Source organism: Taudactylus pleione, unplaced genomic scaffold (assembly GCF_031769625.1).
Source record: "Taudactylus pleione unplaced genomic scaffold, aTauple2 ptg001760l, whole genome shotgun sequence".
In the NCBI taxonomy this organism is placed as follows: domain Eukaryota; kingdom Metazoa; phylum Chordata; class Amphibia; order Anura; family Myobatrachidae; genus Taudactylus; species Taudactylus pleione.
In genome coordinates this window covers 501,571-527,225 of record NW_028286157.1, presented here as the reverse complement: position 1 = coordinate 527,225, position 25,655 = coordinate 501,571, and positions in this window count along the sequence as shown.

Sequence of the window (25,655 nt, the reverse complement as noted above, 5' to 3'; positions counted from 1 at the left end):
ATTTAGTAGGAGATGAGAGGGTAAGAGATGTAGATTTAGGGGGAGATGAGAGGGTAAGAGATGTAGTTGTAGGGGGAGATGAGAGGGTAAGAGATGTCGATATAGGGGAGATGAGAGTGTAAGAGATGTAGATGTAGGGGGAGATGAGAGGGTAAGAGATGTAGATGTAGGGGGAGATGAGAGGGTAAGAAGTGTAGATGTACGGGGAGATGAGAGGGTAAGATATGTAGATTTAGTAGGAGATGAGAGGGTAAGAGATGTAGATTTAGGGGGAGATGAGAGGGTAAGATATGTAGATTTAGTAGGAGATGAGAGGGTAAGAGATGTAGATTTAGGGGGAGATGAGAGGGTAAGATGTAGATGTTGGGGAGGATGAGAGGGTAATAGATGTAGATGTAGGGGGAGATGAGAGGGTAAGAGATGTAGATGTAGGGGGAGATGAGAGGGTAAGAGATGTAGATTTCGTTACAGGGGCGTGCATAAGTTAGTCACTGTGATGCCATATGCAGCTTGTGTACTCACTGCTTCCAATGAGGTTAGCAAATTCTAAGTAAGGTCTGACCTTGTGCAATTGTACGTGAAGCTGCGATGGTCCCGATGTTACCGATGGTACTCCATATTACCGATGGTTTAGCTGTTTTGCAATGTATTACGGATGTGAGGAAGGGGAAGTGGGCGTCCTTATGTTGGGCTGCGACAGCATTGTGATTGCAAACATTAACATATTTTCGTAGTGGGTCTGCGTGTGTAATCACAGCTGCGATCGCAATAGTGATCTGTAGTGAATGATGCCCTCTGTTCACACATTCATATGATCTGTGGCCACAGTCTTCCAATATCATGGAGCGTTGTCACCTTCATTCAGATGTGTTACTTATTAATGTGTATTGTAATACCCCCTTTTTTCATGCACCTCATTTATTTGATATTCTGTTGTACGTATTCTTTTATACAAGTTGTTTTCATATGTTATAGGGTTTTCACATTGTACAGACTTTATTATTAAACGTCCTGCCCCATTCCACCACGTCCTGCCCCATTTCACCGCTTCCTGCCCCATTCCACCACATCCTGCCCCATTCCACCACGTCCTGCCCCATTCCACCACGTCCTGCCCCATTCTACAACGTCCTGCCTTATACCACCACGTCCTCCCCCATTCTACAACGTCCTGCCTTATACCACCACGTCCTCCCCCATTCCACCACGTCCTGCCCCATTCTACAATGTCCTTCCTTATACCACCAGGTCCTGCCCCATTGCACCACGTCCTCCCCCATTCCACCACGTCCTGCCCCATTCTACAATGTCCTGCCCCATTCCACCACGTCCTGCCCCATTCCACCACGTCCTGCCCCATTCCACCATGTCCTGGCTTATACCACCATGTGCTGCCCCATTCTACAATGTCCTGCCCCATTCCACCACGTCCTGCCCCATTCCACCATGTCCTGCCTTATACCCCACATCCTGCCCCATTCCACCACATCATGCCTTATACCACCACGTCCTTCACCATGGCACCACATCCTGCTTTATACCACCATGTCCTTCCCCATGCCACCACATCCTGCTTTATACCACCACGTCCTGCCCCATTCTACAACGTCCTGCCCCATTCTACAACATCCTGCCCCATTCCACCATGTCCTGCCCCATTCCACCACATCCTGCCTTATACCACCATGTCCTTCCCCATGGCACCACATCCTGCTTTATACCACCACGTCCTGCCCCATTCTACAACGTTCTGCCCCATTCTACAACGTCCTGCCCCATTCCACCATGTCCTGCCCCATTCCACCACGTCCTGCCCCATTCCACCACGTCCTGCCTTATACCACCATGTCCTTCCCCATGGCACCACGTCCTGCATTATACCACCACATCCTTCCCCATGGCACCACTTCCTGCCTTATACCACCACGTCCGTCCCCATGGCACCACTTCCTGCCTTATACCACCACGTCCGTCCCCATGGCACCACTTCCTGCCTTATACCACCACGTCCTTCCCCATGGCACCACGTCCTGCTTTATACCACCACGTCCTTCCCCATGGCACCACGTCCTGCTTTATACCACCACGTCCTTCCCCATGGCACCACGTCCTGCCTTATACCCCACATCCTGCCCCATTCCACCACATCATGCCTTATACCACCACGTCCTTCACCATGGCACCACATCCTGCTTTATACCACCACGTCCTGCCCCATTCTACAACGTCCTGCCCCATTCTACAACGTCCTGCCCCATTCCACCATGTCCTGCCCCATTCCACCACGTCCTGCCTTATACCACCATGTCCTTCCCCATGGCACCACATCCTGCTTTATACCACCACGTCCTGCCCCATTCTACAACGTTCTGCCCCATTCTACAACGTCCTGCTTTATACCACCATGTCCTTCCCCATGGCACCACTTCCTGCCTTATACCACCAACGTCCTTCCCCATGGCACCACTTCCTGCCTTATACCACCACATCCTTCCCCATGGCACCACTTCCTGCATTATACCACCACGTCCTGCCTTATACCACTACGTACTTCCCCATACCACTACGTCCTTCCCCATACCATCACGTCCTGCCTTACACTAAAACGTTCTGCTGCATGCCATCACGCACTGCCCCATGCGACCACACGCTGCCCATGCCACCATGCACTGCCTCATACCACCACACGCTACCTCATACCACTATGCGCTGCCTCATACCACCACGTCCTGCCCCATGCCTCCATGTGCTGCCTCATACCACCACATGCTGCCTCATACCACCACATGCTGCCTCATACCACCACACGCTGCCCCATGCCTCCACGTGCTGCCCCATGCCTCCATGTGCTTCCTCATACCACCACATGCTGCCTCATACCACCACATGCTGCCCCATACCACCATGTCCTGCCCCATACCACCATGTCCTGCCCCATGCCTCCATGTGCTGCCTCATACCACCATGTCCTGCCAAATGCCTCCATGTGCTGCCTCATACCACCACATGCTGCCTCATACCACCACACGCTGCCCCATGCCTCCACGTGCTGCCCCATGCCTCCATGTGCTTCCTCATACCACCACATGCTGCCTCATACCACCACATGCTGCCCCATACCACCATGTCCTGCCCCATACCACCATGTCCTGCCCCATGCCTCCATGTGCTGCCTCATACCACCATGTCCTGCCAAATGCCTCCATGTGCTGCCTCATACCACCACATGCTGCCTCATACCACCACGTCTTGCTTTACACCACCATGTCCTGCCCCATACCACGTAACATCAATATAGAGAATGAAGATGAGGCTTTTTTTTCCAGGTTCATTGATCTTCATTATAGTTGGCCAATAAGAACCCCCAGCATGAAAGTAAAAGAGGGAAATGAAAGTAATTACTGTTTAATAACAAAGAATAAATCCCTGACCTGTTACCGGCAGACCCCAGCGTGTCCGCAATGTATCACATTTCTTGTTTGTGTAGCTCTAATATCCATTCTGTGCTTCCTCTCGTCTCTGTATTTTCTGCACAAAAATCTGTTCTGTAAACAGCTGTGATATGTGAATGAATTATCCCTGCGCCCCGTGCCTGTCTTCTGTCTGCTAAACGCACGGAGTCCATTAGCATTCATACTGAGATGTATGCAGAAGGGGTCAGCGTACACAGATAGGCATGGATTCCTACAGGAAGGGGGAAGCGTATAATGACATAATGCTCATCGTACATGGGCTCCTATAATGACATAATGCTCATCGTACTTGGGTCCCTATAATGACATAATGCTCATCGTACATGGGCCCCTAATAGACATAATGCTCATCGTACATGGGCCCCTATAATGACATAATGCTCATCGTACATGGGCCCCTATAATGACCAAATGCTCATCGTACATGGGCCCCTATAGTGACATAATGCTCATCGTACATGGGTCCCTATAATGACATAATAATCATCGTACATGGGTCCCTATAATGACATAATGCTCATCGTACATGGGCCTCTATAATGCTCATTGTACATGGGCCCCTATAATGAAATAATGCTCATCGGTAATGGGCCCCTATAATGACATAATGCTCATCGTACATGGGCCCCTATAATGACATAATGCTCATCGTACATGGGCCCCTATAATGACATAATGCTCATCGTACATGGGCCCCTATAATGACATAATGCTCATCGTACATGGGCCCCTATAATGACATAATGCTCATCGTACATGGGCTCCTATAATGACATAATGCTCATCGTACATGGGCCCCTATAATGACATAATGCTCATCGTACATGGGTCCCTATAATGACATAATGCTCATAATAACCTTGCGACTCTCTCAGTGACTTAGCTGCCCCTCTCAGGTCACAGGACATTTGTATTGTGCCATAGAAAGGGTCTGTAGTAGGGGCGAGATCCTATTGCGCAGTCACCTGGTGACAGGTCGTCCTCACGTTCTGTTTGTTTCACCTGTATTATGCTGGTTATCCTCAAGGTCACACCTGGGAGAGCTACTGGGAGCAGAGACACCTGTCCCCGAATTCCTGCAGTGTGTTATAGTGAGACTCTGACATTGTGTACGTAGAGCCAGGAAGCCCTCTATACTCTATACTGTATACTGTATACTCTATACTGTATACTCTATACTGTATACTGTAAGTGCTTCCCAAGCTCACAGCCCCTATATGCTCTCTTATGCAAAATGTTTGTTTGTCACTGCACACTCTGGTTCTCAAACTCTGGGTCTCATTCAGACCCGCTCGCGAGCGCTGAGCGCTCGCAAGCGGGTCGATGGTGCCTCCATCGTGCGCATGCGCGAGACCCGAATAACGACGGGGTAGCCATCGTTATGGGTCTCGCACCAAAGGGGGCGTGCTGTCGATGGTGATTGACAGCACGCCCCCTTTGGTGGGGGTCCCGGGGGCGTGGCTGCCCAGATGGAGGCGTTCCCATGGGAACGCCTACCGTCTGGGTCCGGCCCCACTGACATCACTAGTGATGTCAGTGTGAGTGATTTTGGCTCTGATAGAGCCAAAATCACTCCAGGGCTTGCGGCAACGAGACCCTACCACAAGGGCCTCGTCACAAGCCCGATGGTCGCGATGGTCCTGACCATCGCGACCATCATCATGGACGCTCGCATAAGCTGTGGGTGGTCACCCACAGCTATGCGAGCATCCAAAAGGCCGCTTTGCAAATAAAAAAAACACACCCTGATTCAGAGCGGGCGCTCGTTCAGAGCATCCGGCTCTAAATCAGGCCCTCTGTCCTCAGGACCCCACATATTCTCATTTCCCAGGTCACCCTGCAGGAGCATATGTGTATTCATTACTCACTGACACATTTCCCAGGTCACCCAGCAGGTGCACAGGTGTAGTCATTACTCACTGATACATTTCCCAGGTCACCCAGCAGGTGCACAGGTGTAATCATTACTCACTGACACATTTCCCAGGTCACCCAGCAGGTGCACAGGTGTATTCATTACTCACTAACACATTTCCCAGGTCACCCAGCAGGTGCACAGGTGTAGTCATTACTCACTGACACATTTCCCAGGTCACCCAGCAGGTGCACAGGTGTATTCATTACTCACTGACACATTTCCCAGATCACACAGCAGGTGCACAGGTGTAATCATTACTCACTGACACATTTCCCAGGTCACCCAGCAGGAGCACAGGTGTATTCATTACTCACTGACACATTTCCCAGGTCACCCAGCAGGTGCACAGGTGTAGTCATTACTCACTGACACATTTCCCAGGTCACCCAGCAGGAGCACAGGTGTAGTCATTACTCACTGACACATTTCCCAGGTCACCCAGCAGGAGCACTGGTGTAGTCATTACTCACTGACACATTTCCCAGGTCACCCAGCAGGTGCACAGGTGTAGTCATTACTCACTGACACATTTCCCAGGTCACCCAGCAGGTGCACAGGTGTAGTCATTACTCACTGACACATTTCCCAGGTCACCCAGCAGGAGCACTGGTGTAGTCATTACTCACTGACACATTTCCCAGGTCACCCAGCAGGTGCACAGGTGTAGTCATTACTCACTGACACATTTCCCAGGTCACCCAGCAGGTGCACAGGTGTAGTCATTACTCACTGACACATTTCCCAGGTCACCCAGCAGGAGCACTGGTGTAGTCATTACTCACTGACACATTTCCCAGGTCACCCAGCAGGTGCACAGGTGTAGTCATTACTCACTGACACATTTCCCAGGTCACCCAGCAGGTGCACAGGTGTAATCAGGACAGAGTCAGGGGCTCAGTTACCCTTTCTGGCTATCTGGTTGGATACATAGTGAGATTATTAGAAGTCCTTACTAACAAGTCCTGACTTTTGTATACGAAAGTGAGGATCTTTGTTCCAGACATTTACGGTGAAGATAATATTGTACAAGTAGTGACTGATCTACTGATGACCATCAAATTCAATTATTATTTATATACAGTGTCGAAGCCGGATGACTGGCTGAGATCAGATCTTTGAAAATATCTAGAGACGCCATGTTTGCGTTGTCTGCACGACGCCATCTGGCGTAGTCAGTATAATATTGTATATGGCGCTATTTAGCGTTGTGTACATCTGCCGTGTTACTGCTCACTGTTAAAATCTTTACATAATAAATGCGCACAGATACAAATATGTATTTAAAAGACTTTATATATATTTAAAAATAGAAAAGAGGGAATTTACCGGCACAGATATTATTATATAAATAGACGTTTATATTTCAAGTATTTCCTTATCCTAACAAATATCACAAACCATATCATATGGAGGATATAGGCCCTCATTCAGAGCCACTCGCTAGCGGCAGTACGCTCGTTCCGAGCGATGTTCGCACATCTGCGCATGCGTACGGATCGTTATACGCATGCGCGAACCAGTCAGTGCGGCCGAAATTCATGTGCTCGCAAAATAGCGAATGCCTGATAATTTGAGTGACAGGATGAGGCGTATGTGGGTGGTAACAGGGGAAGGTGCTTGAAAACGGGGAGTGGAAATCAGAACGCAGGCGTGCTTAACGGTCAAAACGGGCGTTTTTTGGGTGTGCATATTTAAAACAGCAGCGTCATTGACCACGTCACTGGGTTTTTTTTAAGCCAGAACTGTTCGCAAAATTGTGGTAGCAAAAACCAACCACAAGAATAGCGAGCAGTTCATACGCTGTTCGATGTACTCGATTAATCTAATAAATAGCGGACATGACGTATGGTGCGAGCGGCCAGGGGGCGTTTTTAACAAATAAACGAGCGTATGTTTTGCTCGCTCGTTCAGACTTAGAGGTGTGAACAGACTGCAATGTGCGAACGGATCATTTGAATAGCCACCCCTTGTTTTTGAACGAACGACCGCAAATAGCGAACGGCTCTGAATCAGGCCCATAATGTCTTTCATTTCACTACTGTTTTATAAGCAGGTGCACCCAGGAATATGTATCACAATCTAACTAAACCAAAGAGAATAAGAGAATAAGAGAATTCCGCTATGGGGCACTCACGGACTCAAAATCTGAATCAATTGATAATAATAATATAAATTGAATTGAGGAATTGTCATGTAATTTTATAGTGTAACTTTTATTAGTACTATTAATAAAAAAGTATTCCGCAAAATATGATATTACAATACAAAAACATAAATCATATTAATAAAATTGTGTTGCAACCAAATTGTACTATGTATTTATTATATGCTATTATACTACCTCTAAATAGTCATATATCTAGGTGTCTGGGACATTGGGGACATAACCATTATTCACTTATCTCATGATAAATTGGATAATGTCCCAAGGGTCCATGAGACATTATCATCTGCCTTTATAATCCTGAAAAAAATAATTTTTTGAGATGGAATGTGAATAAAACTCGTTATCACAATCTCCTATACGTCTGAATTATCAGGTGTATAGTATTAATAAAGATGATATTAGACTGCCACTATTGAGTCCCCATAGGTGAAATCCTAATTATCCCAGAATTAAGTCACCTCTTGCACAAGTGTCTGGAATGAATAACACCCCTGATATAGTAATGTAGGTACAATCCTCTATCCTGTGACAGGATTACACCAGATGTATCCACATGGTCCCAGCAATAAAAGGGTTTATTAATGTTCCTTCAGGTGCCGTCTGACATCAGCGGCTTATGATAGATGTTATAATGTATAAAGAATCAATATCATAAATATCTTTGGGTGATTCACAAGTTTATATAATATTGACATAGTTCAAATACAATATTGTACTTTATTAGATATGTTCAGTCCTATAGGTCAAACATGTTCACACGACCTCTGCAATAAATAACCATATATTCAGTATGTTATATTATCTACAACTGCCGTCTAAAATCAGCGGCTTATGGTGAATACTTACAATATGTATCAGAGATCAATATTTTTATCTTTCATAGATCTCTTTATTATTAAATATAAATACATTTGTCATTAGACTAATATCCTTAGTCAGTGACAGGCTCCGGGTTCGCTCTGACAGAACGCTCGCTCTGAATCAGGGCCGGGCCTTTTTTTTTTTTGGAGCGGCCTCTTGGCTGCTCGCATAGCTGTGGGTGACCACCCACAGCTATTGCGAGCGGCCAGGATGATGGTCGCGATGGTCAAGACCATCGCGACCATCGCACTTGCGACGAGACCCTTGTGTTAGGATCTCGCCCATCGCAAGCCCCAGAGAGCTTTCGGCTCTAACAGAGCCTGAAGCTCTCCACTGACATCACTTGTGATATCAGTGGGGCCGCCCCCAAACGGCAAGCATTCCCTCGGGAACGCCTCCGTTTGGGCAGCCACCCCTCCGGCCCGCCCTTTGGTGCGAGACCCGGAGCGACGGAGTGCCCGTCGCTAGCCAGGTCTCGCGCATGCGCACGACAGAGCCGGCTCCGTTGTGCGCATGCGCTGTGGGCCACCATCGACCCGGTTGCAAGCGCTGAGCGCTTGCGACCGGGTCTGAATCAGGCCCTTAGTTCAGACAGAAGTAATATCAATAACACCAATTACTGAATAAAGCTATATATATATAAATCCATGACACTGTTACACATTTGCACATATATATATATACATACATATATATATATATATATATATATATATACATACACTTAAACGATCACATGTGTATCCACAATGCGTGCACACATATACAGTTGCTATTGTAAATATAAACACACACAGTGCATGTTTGCACACAGCGCACCTTTTACGCTGCGTGTAGACGCACAACGCATACTTACATATAATCATAAATATACACTCACTCATGAAAGGTTCCTTTACATTAAATGTAATATTAGAGGTTTTAGTAGCATATCATAATGTTGTGAAATGTATGTATATGATATTTAAGGTATACAATATTGTAGACCTGGCATGTTTGGTACTATACTGACACCCGGCTTATTTCCAGATATTCGAGTCTATCAGCGAGGGAGTCGCATCTTGCGTTCGATGGTTATGGATCATAGGAAATGATTGGTTAGAATGTATCCTCTGTATGTAGTGTCTTAAACCAATTATAGAAAGACAAAGTAATCTCAAGGGACTGTGGAGAATTGGGACATACCCCTAGTGACCTGTCCTATGAACTACAGCGTACTACAAAGACCAAGAGCAAGAACCAATGGAATTATGTTTGTCTGTCTACATTGTTACCATGATCTGTAGGGTATATCGCCCGTGTCCCGGTCCCAGTCAGTAGCCATTCTCTGGGATGACCACAGGCTTCTGGACTGATGACTGTATTATGGGACCGGTGCGCACACGTATGTATTGGGCTGTATCATATTCTGTATTTTATTGTCTTTGCACTAATTGTGCTAGATGAAAGTGTGTAACTTTCTTTTATTGCAATAAGAACTTTTCTGCATTGGAACCACAATAATTGTCTGGACAGCGATTATATCTCTCTAGCAATTTAAGGGTATTCATAACAGTATACAGAGTATTTAAAAAAATACTACACATTGCATGTTCATTTGTATCTTTATGTACAGTATGTATGAAAAGCCTTGGTCCACTGAATATAAAGAGACACATTCTCAGAACATCCATGAGACAAAGGAAAAATACCATCTAACACCATCTAATATCAGTATTTTCTCGTTGTACTTTCCTTACTAAACGAAGGCATCGCCAGTTCTCCACACCGCACTTTTATTGTGTATATTCTCAGCGACACCGCACTTTTATTGTGTATATTCTCAGTGACACCGCACTTTTATTGTATACTCAGTGACACCGCACTTTTATTGTATATATTCTCAGTGACACCGCACTTTTATTGTGTATATTCTCAGCGACACCGCACTTTTATTGTGTATATTCTCAGCGACACCGCACTTTGATTGTGTATATTCTCAGTGACACCGCACTTTTATTGTGTATATTCTCAGTGACACCGCACTTTTATTGTATATATTCTCAGTGACACCGCACTTTTATTGTGTATATTCTCAGTGACACCGCACTTTTATTGTGTATATTCTCAGTGACACCGCACTTTTATTGTGTATATTCTCAGCGACACCGCACTTTTATTGTGTATATTCTCAGCGACACTGCACTTTTATTGTGTATATTCTCAGCGACACTGCACTTTTATTGTGTATATTCTCAGCGACACCGCACTTTTATTGTATATATTCTCAGCGACACCGCACTTTTATTGTGTATATTCTCAGCGACACCGCACTTTTATTGTGTATATTCTCAGCGACACCGCACTTTTATTGTGTATATTCTCAGCGACACCGCACTTTTATTGTGTATATTCTCAGCGACACCGCACTTTTATTGTATATATTCTCAGCGACACCGCACTTTTATTGTGTATATTCTCAGCGACACCGCACTTTTATTGTGTATATTCTCAGCGACACCGCACTTTTATTGTGTATATTCTCAGCGACACCGCACTTTTATTGTGTATATTCTCAGCGACACCGCACTTTATTGTGTATATTCTCAGCGACACCGCACTTTTATTGTGTATATTCTCAGCGACACCGCACTTTTATTGTGTATATTCTCAGCGACACCGCACTTTTATTGTGTATATTCTCAGCGACACCGCACTTTTATTGTGTATATTCTCAGCGACACCGCACTTTTATTGTATATATTCTCAGCGACACCGCACTTTTATTGTATATATTCTCAGCGACACCGCACTTTTATTGTATATATTCTCAGCGACACCGCACTTTTATTGTATATATTCTCAGCGACACCGCACTTTTATTGTGTATATTGTCAGCGACACCGCACTTTTATTGTGTATATTCTCAGCGACACCGCACTTTTATTGTGTATATTCTCAGCGACACCGCACTTTTATTGTGTATATTGTCAGCGACACCGCACTTTTATTGTGTATATTCTCAGCGACACCGCACTTTTATTGTGTATATTCTCAGCGACACCGCACTTTTATTGTGTATATTCTCAGCCACACCGCACTTTTATTGTGTATATTCTCAGCGACACCGCACTTTTATTGTGTATATTCTCAGCGACACCGCACTTTGATTGTGTATATTCTCAGCGACACCGCACTTTTATTGTGTATATTCTCAGCGACACCGCACTTTGATTGTATATATTCTCAGGGACACCGCACTTTGATTGTATATATTCTCAGCGACACCGCACTTTTATTGTATATATTCTCAGTGATACCATACGACGGTATCACTGAGCTGAACGGCTCTGCTATTTTGTTGTCACTCCCTCAGTGGGGCCCACACCCCCTAGTGATGCCAGTGCTTGCGGGTACAGGTACAGTACTTTGGAACAGCCTTTAGTGCACGTAATAGCCAGGTGGGAAATGTCCATATCCCACCATGTCATCCCACGTAGTGGCAAAATGGCGCAGCACATGCGTAGTACTAACTACAGTGGCCATCTTGGTGCAGGGAATGAAGCCTCCCTGGAGGGTCAGGAATGAGTCTGCGCAGTAGTGCACCACTCTTTCAACAGGTACACCCCGTCAATATTTAATATTTGTGTGTCCCCCCTTCAAAAAGTGTATTTTTGGAGGATATCCCACAAGTATTATTTGATAAATAAGCCCCTAAGAAATATAGCACAGCTAATACACAAGCCTTTTGTGTCTCTGGTTTGCATTCTAGCAAATAACAGTCTTTCTGTAATTCCCTCATTAGCGATGATGAAATGTATGTATATTAATTAGAGATGAAGCAGAGCTGCCTGAACTTCACAATCCGAGCAAGGATCCAATTCCGGATCAGGTTTTCCCACCTGACTCGGATCTCAAACCGAGGCAAAACATCATCCTCCCGCTGTCAGATTCTTGCGGGTTTTGGAATCTATAAAGGTCCCCGGTCATCGGCGCCATTTCTCTTCGGCTGTGGAGAGTGTACTGAACATACGTGCTGTGCTGTGTCCATCCATAAAAGGGGTGCTGTGTCTTCCATGGGTGCTCTGCTGGTCTAGAGATGCTCTGGGTGCTCTGTCCATCCAAGGGTGCCCAGTGTAAAAAAAATAATAGCTAATAATATAATTTAAAAAAAAATTGTATGTATATATTTCATTGTGCTGTACCCCAGTATACTGTATTATTATTTTTTTATATGTAATATTCATACATGTATGTACTGAAAGTGGTACCCTAATTTCATCCAAGTGTGACACTGTAAGTAGTAGCGCAGTGTAATATTCATACACATATTGTGACATTGTAGGTGGAAATGCAGTATAATATTCATACATGTATTGTGACACTGTAGGTGGAACCACAGTGTAATATTCACACACATATTGTGACACTGTAAGTGGTACCCCAATTTCATCCAAGTATTGTGACACTGTAAGTGGAAGCGCAGTGTAATATTCATACATGTATTGTGACACTGTAAGTGGTACCCCAATTTCATCCAATTATTGTTACACTGTAAGTGGTAGCGCAGTGTAATATTATTCATGCAAGTATTGTGACACTGTTGGTCAGTAATACTGCAGTGTAATCATAAAAATATTGTAATGCTGTAGGTCATTGATACCACAGTGTAATATTTAAAAATTGGTACAAATTGATGTGTGTGCTGTACCCCACATTCGTTCGTGTTTGTTGATATGGAGAACGATCAGTTGAAAAAAAGAGCACGAACCACATACTAATGCTGTAGCTGCTGCCAGTGTCACCAGTCATGATGATACTAGTCTGTCTACGTCATCTACTAAAGCCAATGCCCAAGGGCATAGAGGACTTAAGTCAGGTCATCTAAAATCAACGAACCAATCTTTTACACTGGTAAAGAAAAAGGGAAAGTTAGCCGCAGAAAGACATAAAATTGGTAATATGCCTTTCAACACATGAAGTGGCAAGGAAAGGCTAAGGCCTTTATTTATGACTAGTGGTTCTGCCTCTTATGATAATGTAAGCACAAGGGAACATGCTGACATAGAAATCAAGGATCCTTCTGTGGAAGTGCACCAGGAGGAGCAGGATATTTGTGCAGCTAATGGTAATAAGGATGTTGATGATGAGGATGTTATCTGTGTAAATCAGGCACCAGTGGAAGAAACAGTTGTTGCCCATGATAAGGAAAAGCCCATTGTCATGCCTGGGCACAAGACAAAAAAATCCACTTATAATGTATGGAATTATTTCTGCCCAAATCCGGACTACAATTGTCAAGCTATCTGTACCCTTTGTAAAGCCAGAGTGACTATCTAGAAATCATCTCCTCCCTGTAATGTCATCTGCTGCACATCCATCCAAAAAGTTTTTGCAAAATTCAGAAACTTTGGCTAAAAAATTACTAACAAGCAGTCCAGCAACAGCTAGCTTTCTTCTCTCTGCTAGATGCACACACCTGCCATCTTCACCACCAACACCTTTATCAACAATATCCTCAATCATGAAGTAATTGGTTTGTTTGGGCCCCCACAAAACAAGCTACCAATTAGCAGCTGACATTGCTCTCTACATGCACAAACTGGCTTTACAGAGGCAAGATGTTGGCATCATCATCCGATTCCTTACCCTCATCAGTGTATACATCATCTTCACACAATATTAAATTCGTCCCCACTTGGAATCCACCATTACAGGTGCCTCTGTAATGTTTGCACATTATCGGGGGTAAAGGTCTTCCTCTTAGAATTTGTAGTTAATTTTGATGAACATCATCTTTTCCACATTTTGAGGACGTAGCCTAGCCTCCTACACCGATCACTGACAAGGTTCCCGGCTGTGCTGAAAACTCTGGATGGTGGGCAGCTCAAGTAAAGTAAAGACAGTTTGTGTAAGGGCCTCCAAATTGCCTTTTTTCCTGCCAGTAGTGAAATGGACTGACAGACATGCCTATTTGGAAGCTATCATTAAAATAGTCCTCAACCATTCTTCGAATGATGACCGTACCAGATGGAGTCATGGTAGAGGTCATTGTGGGCAATTTCTTATTGACAAAACTTGGTTGTGTTGACTCATCTGCACCACCAGTGGGAAAGTTTACTTTTTCTTGGCAGCCGCACTTGCTGTAAAAACTGAAGGAGAAGCCATTGCTGCATCACTTGCCACTTGAGCTGACAATTTTCTTACCAACAGATTTTTGCATCTCTTCAGATATGTGTCCATTGGGAAGAAAGACACAAGATATGACTTAAACCTAGGATCGAGCACCATGGACAAAATGCATTGATCCGATTGGAAGGTCCTGAAAACCGTTGGATCCAGGTGAAGCAAATGAAGGACTTGATCTACAAGTCCGATATACTTAATGGAATATCTTCGTTTCAGCTCCTCCTTCAGTTTCTCAAGCTACTTTTCCAACAGTCTAAGGCCCATATTCAATTAGCTGCAAAAAGTTGGAATCCGCAAAAAAGTAACGCCGATTGTGACTTTTCGCCAGGCGGAAACTTTTCTCCATATTCAATATCAAACACTTTTTGCGTACGTGAAAACACAATGCTATGTAATAGGTGAAAAAAAATTGCCAATGAATAGGTGGAGAAAAAAAAGTGCAAAATCACTAATTTGGGGTACAAAGGTGGGGAAACCACTCAGCACCCTTTGCCCTCCAAAGGATACCTGCATAAAAAAAAGAGGAACACCCCAAAAAAGCAAAAAAAAGTAGTGCAAAGTGGGGGGTACAAACTTAAAAACTAGCAAAATAAACTTTTGGGGGGTCTGCAATTATGGGTCAGGTTTTTTTTATTGCAGGTGCTTGCTGCAGGTGCAATTTTTACATTTTTTAAAACTTTAGCGACTTTAAACCATGCTTGCACCCATTTTCAAGTACCCCAAATTTGACAGCACTACTTATTTTCTCCAAAAAAAACTGCTTAATGCTATTCTTCACCACTTGTGCAAAGACGCTAATTAGAAGAAATGGACACCCCTAAAGTACCCCAAATAGCTTTATAAGGGGTAATCGGGGGATGTACATTGATCCCCAATGTTAGTGCATCTTTTAGGGGGTGTCAGGCTGATTACCCCAATTCTGACAACATTTTTCGCCTGGTTTACATTCGCCGGGCTGCAGTTTTGCATCTTTTGGAATTGAATAGGGCGAATCGCGGGGACACGCGCGATAAGTTTCCGCAACTAAAATACGCGATGTAGGCTAAAGTATGGCAGGCGAAAAAGTATCGTGGGTGTGAAACTATTTAAATACGGGCCTAATTAGGGGAATTACCTGACTCAAGCTGGCAGTGTCTGAACTCGCTTCACAGATGACGACTTTGACGGGTTTCAGCACTTTGCACAACACAAAGTATTTTCCACTGAGCTTGAGTAAGGTACATTCCCCCTCCCGTTCTTATGTCATAGGGCCTGATACAGCAAGGAACGCAGCCACGAATTCGCACACATCTGGCTGATGTTTGCGTTCACAGTGCGCGAGCCGACCGCTGCGATCGAGAAGCGATCGCAATAAGCACGCAGTTCCCCCATAAAATGATTGACTGGAAGTGACCATTTGTGGGTGGTGATGGGGGTGGTTAGAGAAATGCAGGCGCGCCTGTGTATTTGGACGCAGTTACAGGGGTGTGCATAATTAAGCTCCTGCGACGGCACATGCAGCTTGAGTACTCTATAGCGACCGGAAGTTTAGTGAATTCTGAGTGAGATCAGGTCAACTACTATTGTGCATATGGGTCCGATGGTTCTCGATGTTACCGATGTTTTTGCTGTTTTTATGTAGTGCTGGGTGTCAGCATTTTGTGATGTGGCAGCATTGCGATTGCATTCATTAGTATATTTTTGCAGCAGCCTTGCAATCCGTGCTGAGTCAGGCCCATAGATCGCTGTGTAGCTTTGGATGGCTTTTTGCTGCTCCTCCATCCGCTGGAGCATATAAAGGGTAGAGTTCCACCTCGTAACTACCTCTTGCTGCAGCTGGGGACAGGGCAAATTCAACATTTCCTGCAGCTGCTGCAGTCTTCAACATGCATCTGTTGAATGGCGAAAATGTCCAGAAATGTTTGTGGCCACAGACAGCATCTCCTCCGTTCCCATAAAAATATTCTGAACCGCCAAGTTGATTTTGTGGGCAAACATGGGTCATATTGTTCAGTCATGCTCTACCCTCCTCCCTTATAAATTTGCTTCAGAATCAAAAAATTAAATAAAATTTACTATGAATCAAACCTTCCTTTCCCTGCCTTCAACTACATACATACTCCATCTCCCTCAAGCCTCTTGATTAATGAAAACATATGTTTCCTTATGTGCCATGTTGGAAGTTGAACTGCCACATGTTTGTGCCGCCCACTGCTGCCGCTTAGCTTAGTCACCCAGCTAGCTTAGTGCAACTTTTGGGCCTAAACTGAATGAAAACAATATTGTGAGCTGGTCAAAATTGACTGGAAACGAGTGGAAATTAATGTTATTGAGGTTAATAATACTATAGGAAGAAAAAGAAAGCCCAAATTATGTGATTTTAGCAGTTTTTATAAATTTTTGAAAAATAATACAGATCCAAAACATGGGGGTCGGTGCACATCTCTAATATTAATAGTAATAGTGCTTTATTACCTTTTAATGCTGACCCAATTTGCACAGAAAACTCGCTATTTCTTACGGTGGCACAAAGTGGGCATTAGACGTTGGTGGCCATTTCTGTCCTGACAGAACTGTTGCTGAGGGGACTGATTGTGTTATATCCCTTGCATTAGGCCCCATCACAGCACAGACCAGCTCTGTCACAGCTAGCAGACATCTCCCAATAGTATGCTGTTCCCACATTAATAACGAAACCTTATAACAGTAGTAGCCAATCTGTGGCATGCCAGCTGCTGTGAAACTACAAATCCCAGCATGCCCAGTTACAGATTTGCTCTTAGGCAGCCCCGCCCTTCCATACAGACGCGCAAATTCCCCGTATAATCTCACCATCATTCCTAGTTCACTAGGAAGTGAGCGGGGTGTGCGAGAACCAACTACTCTTCCAAGGTTGCGGGGGACTACCATAAAAATCGGGAGCCACCCGTAACTTCCGGTAAGTACAGTAAGCTTCATATGAAAATGTGTTCTCACAGTGTGGGCATAATGGTGACTGCATTCACTGGCGATGAAGCATATAATCAATTGTATAGTGGCGACATTTCCTGTTCTCCACCATCTTGTCAGTCCGTTACTGTTACTAGAAACATGGCGTCACTAGGGGGGGAGGGGGTGCGGGACTCACCGGGCGCCATTGCTGCAGCAGCGGTGATGGATGGCCACGTCTCCTGGAGAGGAGAATGAATATGTCAGCTAGTGTGTTTTTTATTGTATTATTATTAAACTGTATTTATAAGGCGCAACAAGTGGTCTCCAGCGCATTACAGAGGGTTATTAGATGTTATTTCATTGTGAATTCTCAGCTGCCGGCACCTTCTATGTCCTACCTATAGTTATTGGCTGTATTACATACCGTTATAGTCTCCTCCAAATGATTACAGACACCAGACACTCTAATCACAGCTTACTCCAATCAGAGGAAGGGATTGTTACCTATAACACTACATCATACTTATCTGTCACATGAGACACTATGAGGAAGGGATTGTTATCTGTAATACTACATAATACTTATCTGTCACCTGAGACACTCTGAGGAAGGGATTGTTATCTGTAATACTACATCATACTTATCCGTCAGCTGAGACACTCTGAGGAAGGGATTGTTACCTATAACACTACATCATACTTATCTGTCACATGAGACACTATGAGGAAGGGATTGTTATCTGTAATACTACATCATACTTATCTGTCACATGAGACACTATGAGGAAGGGATTGTTATCTGTAATACTACATAATACTTATCTGTCACATGAGACACTCTGAGGAAGGGATTGTTACCTATAACACTACATCATACTTATCTGTCACATGAGACACTATGAGGAAGGGATTGTTATCTGTAATACTACATAATACTTATCTGTCACCTGAGACACTCTGAGGAAGGGATTGTTATCTGTAATACTACATCATACTTATCCGTCAGCTGAGACACTCTGAGGAAGGGATTGTTACCTGTAATACTACATCATACTTATCTGTCACCTGAGCCGCTCTGAGGAAGGGATTGTTACCTGTAACACTACATCATACTTATCTGTCACCTGAGCCGCTCTGAGGAAGGGATTGTTACCTGTAATACTACATCATACTTATCTGTCACCTGAGACACTCTGAGGAAGGGATTATTACCTGTAATACTTCATCATACTTATCTGTCACATGAGACACTCTGAGGAAGGGATTGTTACCTGTAACACTACATCATACTTATCTGTCACATGAGACACTCTGAGGAAGGGATTGTTACCTGTAACACTACATCATACTTATCTGTCACCTGAGACGCTCTGAGGAAGGGATTATTACCTGTAATACTACATCATACTTATCTGTCACATGAGACACTCTGAGGAAGGGATTGTTACCTGTAATACTGCATCATACTTATCTGTCACATGAGCCGCTCTGAGGAAGGGATTGTTACCTGTAACACTACATCATACTTATCTGTCACCTGAGACGCTCTGAGGAAGGGATTATTACCTGTAACAACAAAACATCATACTTATCCGTCACCTGAGACACTCTGAGGAAGGGATTGTTACCTGTAATACAACATCATACTTATCCGTCACATGAGACACTCTGAGGAAGGGATTGTTACCTGTAATACTACATCATACTTATTCATCACCTGAGACGCTCTGAGGAAGGGATTGTTACCTGTAACAACAAAACATCATACTTATCCGTCACCTGAGACACTCTGAGGAAGGGATTGTTACCTGTAATACAACATCATACTTATCCGTCACATGAGACACTCTGAGGAAGGGATTGTTACCTGTAATACTACATCATACTTATCCGTCACATGAGACACTCTGAGGAAGGGATTGTTACCTGTAATACTACATCATACTTATCCGTCACCTGAGACACTCTGAGGAAAGGATTGTTACCTGTAATACTACATCATACTTATCCATCACCTGAGCCGCTCTGAGGAAGGGATTGTTACCTGTAATACTACATCATACTTATCCGTCACATGAGACACTCTGAGGAAGGGATTGTTACCTGTAACAACAAAACATCATACTTATCCGTCACCTGAGACACTCTGAGGAAGGGATTGTTACCTGTAATACAACATCATACTTATCCGTCACCTGAGACACTCTGATGTAGTTTTACAGGTAACAATCCCTTCCTCAGAGTGTCTCAGGTGACGGATAAGTATGATGTTGTATTACAGGTAACAATCCCTTCCTCAGAGTGTCTCAGGTGACGGATAAGTATGATGTTTTGTTGTTACAGGTAACAATCCCTTCCTCGGAGTGTCTCAGGTGACGTATAAGTATGATGTAGTATTACAGGTAACAATCCCTTCCTCAGAGCGGCTCATGTGACGGATAAGTATGATGTAGTTTTACAGGTAACAATCCCTTCCTCAGAGTGTCTCAGGTGACGGATAAGTATGATGTTGTATTACAGGTAACAATCCCTTCCTCAGAGTGTCTCATGTGACGGATAAGTATGATGTTGTATTACAGGTAACAATCCCTTCCTCAGAGTGTCTCAGGTGACGGATAAGTATGATGTTTTGTTGTTACAGGTAACAATCCCTTCCTCGGAGTGTCTCAGGTGACGTATAAGTATGATGTAGTATTACAGGTAACAATCCCTTCCTCAGAGCGGCTCATGTGACGGATAAGTATGATGTAGTATTACAGGTAACAATCCCTTCCTCAGAGCGGCTCAGGTGATGGATAAGTATGATGTAGTATTACAGGTAACAATCCCTTCCTCAGAGTGTCTCATGTGACGGATAAGTATGATGTAGTATTACAGGTAACAATCCCTTCCTCAGAGCGGCTCAGGTGATGGATAAGTATGATGTAGTATTACAGGTAACAATCCCTTCCTCAGAGTGTCTCATGTGACGGATAAGTATGATGTAGTGTTACAGGTAACAATCCCTTCCTCGGAGTGTCTCAGGTGACGTATAAGTATGATGTAGTATTACAGGTAACAATCCCTTCCTCAGAGTGTCTCAGGTGACGGATAAGTATGATGTAGTGTTACAGGTAACAATCCCTTCCTCGGAGTGTCTCAGGTGACGTATAAGTATGATGTTGTATTACAGGTAACAATCCCTTCCTCAGAGTGTCTCAGGTGACGGATAAGTATGATGTTTTGTTGTTACAGGTAACAATCCCTTCCTCGGAGTGTCTCAGGTGACGTATAAGTATGATGTAGTATTACAGGTAACAATCCCTTCCTCAGAGCGGCTCATGTGACGGATAAGTATGATGTAGTTTTACAGGTAACAATCCCTTCCTCATACTTATCCGTCACATGAGCCGCTCTGAGGAAGGGATTGTTACCTGTAATACTACATCATACTTATCCGTCACATGAGCCGCTCTGAGGAAGGGATTGTTACCTGTAATACTACATCATACTTATACGTCACCTGAGACACTCCGAGGAAGGGATTGTTACCTGTAACAACAAAACATCATACTTATCCGTCACCTGAGACACTCTGAGGAAGGGATTGTTACCTGTAATACAACATCATACTTATCCGTCACCTGAGACACTCTGAGGAAGGGATTGTTACCTGTAAAACTACATCATACTTATCCGTCACATGAGCCGCTCTGAGGAAGGGATTGTTACCTGTAATACTACATCATACTTATACGTCACCTGAGACACTCCGAGGAAGGGATTGTTACCTGTAACAACAAAACATCATACTTATCCGTCACCTGAGACACTATGAGGAAGGGATTGTTATCTGTAATACTACATAATACTTATCTGTCACCTGAGACACTCTGAGGAAGGGATTGTTATCTGTAATACTACATCATACTTATCTGTCACATGAGACGCTCTGAGGAAGGGATTGTTATCTGTAATACTACATCATACTTATCCGTCAGCTGAGACACTCTGAGGAAGGGATTGTTACCTGTAACACTACATCATACTTATCTGTCACCTGAGACACTCTGAGGAAGGGATTGTTACCTGTAATACTACATCATACTTATCTGTCACCTGAGACACTCTGAGAAAGGGATTATTACCTGTAATACTTCATCATACTTATCTGTCACATGAGACACTCTGAGGAAGGGATTGTTACCTGTAACACTACATCATACTTATCTGTCACATGAGACACTCTGAGGAAGGGATTGTTACCTGTAACACTACATCATACTTATCTGTCACCTGAGATGCTCTGAGGAAGGGATTATTACCTGTAATACTACATCATACTTATCTGTCACATGAGACACTCTGAGGAAGGGATTGTTACCTGTAATACTGCATCATACTTATCTGTCACCTGAGCCGCTCTGAGGAAGGGATTGTTACCTGTAACACTACATCATACTTATCTGTCACCTGAGCCGCTCTGAGGAAGGGATTGTTACCTGTAATACTACATCATACTTATCTGTCACATGAGCCGCTCTGAGGAAGGGATTGTTACCTGTAACACTACATCATACTTATCTGTCACCTGAGACACTCTGAGGAAGGGATTGTTACCTGTAACACTACATCATACTTATCCGTCACCTGAGACGCTCTGAGGAAGGGATTATTACCTGTAATACTACATCATACTTATCTGTCACATGAGACACTCTGAGGAAGGGATTGTTACCTGTAATACTGCATCATACTTATCTGTCACATGAGCCGCTCTGAGGAAGGGATTGTTACCTGTAACACTACATCATACTTATCTGTCACCTGAGACGCTCTGAGGAAGGGATTATTACCTGTAATACTACATCATACTTATCTGTCACATGAGACACTCTGAGGAAGGGATTGTTACCTGTAATACTGCATCATACTTATCTGTCACATGAGCCGCTCTGAGGAAGGGATTGTTACCTGTAACACTACATCATACTTATCTGTCACCTGAGACGCTCTGAGGAAGGGATTATTACCTGTAACAACAAAACATCATACTTATCCGTCACCTGAGACACTCTGAGGAAGGGATTGTTACCTGTAATACAACATCATACTTATCCGTCACATGAGACACTCTGAGGAAGGGATTGTTACCTGTAATACTACATCATACTTATTCATCACCTGAGACGCTCTGAGGAAGGGATTGTTACCTGTAACAACAAAACATCATACTTATCCGTCACCTGAGACACTCTGAGGAAGGGATTGTTACCTGTAATACAACATCATACTTATCCGTCACATGAGACACTCTGAGGAAGGGATTGTTACCTGTAATACTACATCATACTTATCCGTCACATGAGACACTCTGAGGAAGGGATTGTTACCTGTAATACTACATCATACTTATCCGTCACCTGAGACACTCTGAGGAAAGGATTGTTACCTGTAATACTACATCATACTTATCCATCACCTGAGCCGCTCTGAGGAAGGGATTGTTACCTGTAATACTACATCATACTTATCCGTCACATGAGACACTCTGAGGAAGGGATTGTTACCTGTAACAACAAAACATCATACTTATCCGTCACCTGAGACACTCTGAGGAAGGGATTGTTACCTGTAATACAACATCATACTTATCCGTCACCTGAGACACTCTGATGTAGTTTTACAGGTAACAATCCCTTCCTCAGAGTGTCTCAGGTGACGGATAAGTATGATGTTGTATTACAGGTAACAATCCCTTCCTCAGAGTGTCTCAGGTGACGGATAAGTATGATGTTTTGTTGTTACAGGTAACAATCCCTTCCTCGGAGTGTCTCAGGTGACGTATAAGTATGATGTAGTATTACAGGTAACAATCCCTTCCTCAGAGCGGCTCATGTGACGGATAAGTATGATGTAGTTTTACAGGTAACAATCCCTTCCTCAGAGTGTCTCAGGTGACGGATAAGTATGATGTTGTATTACAGGTAACAATCCCTTCCTCAGAGTGTCTCATGTGACGGATAAGTATGATGTTGTATTACAGGTAACAATCCCTTCCTCAGAGTGTCTCAGGTGACGGATAAGTATGATGTTTTGTTGTTACAGGTAACAATCCCTTCCTCGGAGCGGCTCAGGTGATGGATAAGTATGATGTAGTATTACAGGTAACAATCCCTTCCTCAGAGTGTCTCATGTGACGGATAAGTATGATGTAGTATTACAGGTAACAATCCCTTCCTCAGAGCGGCTCAGGTGATGGATAAGTATGATGTAGTATTACAGGTAACAATCCCTTCCTCAGAGTGTCTCATGTGACGGATAAGTATGATGTAGTGTTACAGGTAACAATCCCTTCCTCGGAGTGTCTCAGGTGACGTATAAGTATGATGTAGTATTACAGGTAACAATCCCTTCCTCAGAGTGTCTCAGGTGACGGATAAGTATGATGTAGTGTTACAGGTAACAATCCCTTCCTCGGAGTGTCTCAGGTGACGTATAAGTATGATGTTGTATTACAGGTAACAATCCCTTCCTCAGAGTGTCTCAGGTGACGGATAAGTATGATGTTTTGTTGTTACAGGTAACAATCCCTTCCTCGGAGTGTCTCAGGTGACGTATAAGTATGATGTAGTATTACAGGTAACAATCCCTTCCTCAGAGCGGCTCATGTGACGGATAAGTATGATGTAGTTTTACAGGTAACAATCCCTTCCTCATACTTATCCGTCACATGAGCCGCTCTGAGGAAGGGATTGTTACCTGTAATACTACATCATACTTATCCGTCACATGAGCCGCTCTGAGGAAGGGATTGTTACCTGTAATACTACATCATACTTATACGTCACCTGAGACACTCCGAGGAAGGGATTGTTACCTGTAACAACAAAACATCATACTTATCCGTCACCTGAGACACTCTGAGGAAGGGATTGTTACCTGTAATACAACATCATACTTATCCGTCACCTGAGACACTCTGAGGAAGGGATTGTTACCTGTAAAACTACATCATACTTATCCGTCACATGAGCCGCTCTGAGGAAGGGATTGTTACCTGTAATACTACATCATACTTATCTGTCACATGAGACACTCTGAGGAATTGTGTTTGTGTTTTATGTAAACAGGCGGCTTATAGACCACCGGAAATCACTGTACTAACCAGCTACATACAATATGCTTACCTTTATATCATGCTTATCGAGGTAGCCATTATTTTGTTTTTCTATTTTATATATAGTTCAACTACTTTAGAACCTATTTTTCACCTATATACCGTTGGTTTATCACATGTGATATAATTACAGACTTTAATGATCATATCTTATTAAAAATGGATTTTAAAACTTTTTGTTGTATTGTCCTTTTTGTGTGATTACAGTGGGGAACCCACACTGGGAGTAATGTCTCCCCTGTATTTTAACTAAAGATTAATAATAAAAATATTAAACTCAGTCACAGCTCACACCACTACAGTAGCAGAGGTGTAACTCACTGCAGCATACCTACAGAGATAAGAGGACACTGTGATCATCCTGCTGGGTTAACATCATGGGGCTCCTAAGCAACAACATTATTTACAGTGACTGCTGAAAATCGCTGTCTTTGCTCAGCAGCTCCTTGGTGGTCCCCTGGCCGATTGAGTTGAGCTGCAGTGAAAAATCTGGAATTTTTGATTTACAATCCTCTGCAGCGAGAGACTAGAGAGTGATCTGGGAGGTAGGGTAAGCAACTATGCCCCACACACCCTTAAAATGTAATGCCCCATTTAAAAAAACAAAACAAACAATTCCCCAGGGGATGGTTGTGCCCAGGAGCAGTGCCTTATACTGAGCTGTGATACAGAGGTAGAGCGAAGACATGACAATGGCGTAATCTTCCGGCCCGCACTAACAGACGCATTTATCAAAGTGCCAAAAGTCCCTTTGCTAGAGGAAATAGGTGTTTATTTTCATTATGTCCTGTACATCAAAGGGTTACAGCTGGCGATAATACAGCTACCACAATGTTATCACAGCGGTAACATCCAACGCCATTTTAACAAGTATTGTGGCAATGAAGTCTGCAGCCACCATTCCAGGAAGTCTCAGTCTATGAGACGTTCTCCTGGCAGACCCAGCAAATGCAATGACTTGTTTTCAGGATTGGTTGCAGAAGATGTATTAGGTGATTT